This window comes from Haliaeetus leucocephalus, unplaced genomic scaffold (genome assembly GCF_000737465.1).
Source record: "Haliaeetus leucocephalus isolate CR32 unplaced genomic scaffold, Haliaeetus_leucocephalus-4.0 Scaffold152, whole genome shotgun sequence".
Taxonomy (NCBI): Eukaryota; Metazoa; Chordata; class Aves; order Accipitriformes; family Accipitridae; genus Haliaeetus; species Haliaeetus leucocephalus.
The window spans coordinates 1,451,883-1,454,864 of NW_010972588.1; positions in this window are offsets into that span (position 1 = coordinate 1,451,883).

Sequence of the window (2,982 nt, forward strand, 5' to 3'; positions counted from 1 at the left end):
CCCCCCGCCGCCCGGGGGGGCGCGGCGGGCCCGGGGGGGCCGCTCCCCTCGCCCTCCTTCCCCGCCTCTTCCCCCGCCTCCTCCCCGGTCGGCCGGCAGCCCGCTCCTCCTTCGGCCCCCGCGGAGCAGCGACTTCCCTTCCCCGAGGAAAACGGCCTCCCGCGGGCCGCCGGGTCGGGGAAGGAGGGGCCGCCGCCGTGAAGTCTTGCGGGGAGGAGGAAGGCCCGGAGAGAGCCGGCGGGAGCGCGGTGCCGGTCCCGGCAGTCCCCCGGCAGAGCTGCGCCGGGGCAGCGGCCTCCTCCTCGGGGGGGGCCGGGGCGCGGTGCCGGGAGGCATCCCCCGGGCCGGGGCCGGGGGAGAAGGGGACAGCGCCCCCCTCCGTCCGGGTCGGCGGGCGGGGGTGGCGGTGTTACTCCCGCTCCCGAAAGGTGTTGCGGGCCGCCGGCGCCCACCCCGGCCCGGAGCGCCGCCCGCCGGCGCGGTGGTTTGCGCCTTTCCGGGTGTGGATCCGCTGCGCGGGGGGAGGGAGGGGGCAGCCAGCTCTGTCCCGGGCGGCAGGCACGTCCTCTCCGAGTCTGTCCTAGGAAGACTTTTTTTTTTTTTTTTTTTTCAGGATAGCAGCCTTGCAAAAAGGTAATTTTGACATTTCTAGAAAGTGCTGGTGCAGCCTTGCCCCGGCTCAGGGAGCTGCCTGATCGGCTGATGGGATTGTGATAGTTCTGCGTGAGCGTTACGCGGGAAGGTTCTGCAAGGCCTGTTCGCCAAACCAAGCTCTCACGGGCTAAAAAAAAAAACCGCTTTAAATTAAAGTTAGAAGTCTGTAGCTTTCCACGAGGAGTGACAGTTCTGCAGGATGAAATGGAGGTAAATAGAGCGAACCCCTGACCTTTCCGTGTGCGTGGACCTTGGGCTAAACGTCCGTGGCTCTTCACCTCTCCTCTTTTCTCCTAATAATGTCTGGGGACCAGAGAGTGAGGGAAAGCAGCTAAGTTTTCAGACTATGGTATTGTGCAATATTTCACAGCATGCGTTTTAAAGCATGGCAATTATTTTTCAGTTCTCTCTAGGTCCTAGTACTTCAGATAGCTTTGCGAAGTTTTTGCAGTTTTCTTACATCTTGGACGATTTACATCCTCCAAATGCTGCAGCATTATTAACATACTGAGCAGCCATATAAAGCAAGTGCTGACTTACTCTCTTGTCAGTTTTCATTTAGCCTGTGTCCTTGAGATACACTAGGTGGTTTCCCAGAAGTGTAATTTTCATGCAGTGTTTGCAGTATGCAGGTTTGGGGTATCTGTTTATGCATATCCCTCTCTGTATTTACCATGTCAGTAGTGCTATTTGTCATACTATTTCAACTTTGATATACAAGAAAGATTTTGTTTCCTAAAGAAAATAATATGCGATGGACATACACAGTGAGCATGTACTACAAAACCACTGCGTAAATATATACTTATGGTATTTCCCATTAAGAGATTACAAATGCCACTATACTAAAAATTTTAAGACACTGTACAAAAAGTTATTGTGCATCTTGTTGCCATGTATTGTGTTGATTTAATGTATATTTATAATTTTAAGCATACTAACTTAAAAACCAAGAAAATTATAGTGATTATAAAAAGTGACAGATCAGTAACAGTGCCAAGAGTATTATGCTAGTCTTTTACTTAACTGAGCATTTTGTTATAAAATGTAGAGAAGTTTTGTGGCTTAGAACCTTATATATTGTCTAAAGAGCCTGTCCATTTCCGTTGGTGTCAGTGGGTTTTTTGGACCACGCTAAGACAGCACTGGGCCAGTTTCTGCTAGCTGAGTGGAAGCAATATTGATGTTTTCATCACAGTAAAGGAATACAGAATGAGTAACAGGCATAAGTAGTTAGTTGCTGCTTTCTACAGATCTCTAGGAATTTTGTCAGAGTTTGAAGGCAAGCTTGCTGGTAAGGGTGGACAGGGAAGAGGAATGCTCCATTTGATCTGAGTGCTGTGGCTGTAGCACTGTGGTGAGCTGCGTGTTTTGTTGGCACACCAAAACAGAAGTTCCAAAAAGATAAATTGGTGACTTGGAGTTCTCAAGACAAGGAGGGGCTTCCAAGGGAAAAATTAGAGTAAACCATTACTGCTTCTGGAAATTCCCCTTTTTTTCACTAGGCATTCTCTCAAATGACATAAGAAGCATCACCACTGGCTTAAGGTTTCATTGTTGAAGTTATGTGGCATGAACTGCAGCTAAAATACAAAGTAATTGCAGTGCAAATTAAAGTTTAACATATTCCTTTGAGATTGTTTTTAAACTGTTAACTGTTGTAAGACTCAAATATGACGTGATGTCAATTAAAGTATTATATGTGGTGTTCTGATTTTTAGATTAACTGTATAATTGGCTCTAAATCAATGCTGCAATGGTGTTCAGGAAAGCCATGTAACAATACCTGTTGGCTTTCTGTTTCCAGCTGTAAACTGGGTCACAACCTCATATCTGAGAGACTTGTATTACACTCACTCATAGTACATGCAGTTGATTTTCTTTTTAATCACTTTTAACAATTTTTGAGAAATACCTTTGTAAGTGTATTTCTCAATCAGTTTAAGACCCAGGTTGTTTCAGCAGTTCACCACATGTAAAAAAAATCTAAACTTTATTGTTCTCGGTTTTACTGATTTTTGCTTAAAATCCCTTTGGTATCTATCTCTCAATGTAAACAGGATCCCTTCTTGTAATAAGTGCAAAATGACCTGCAGGAAAAATCAGTGGCAGATTTAGGCATAATCAGTGACTAAATGGTGAACTCTGATTAGTTTTTATGCTTTCAGTATACTGAAGATTGAGAAGATAAGCATTTTCTTGTAAAACTCCATCTATCTGTCTATGCAACCATAGTGACACCTCAGACTTCACTCACAGAGGAACTGCAGCTCCCACATCGGTGAAGAGTACGTGATGGACTTCCCAAAGGTGTGGTTGTTAAAAGAA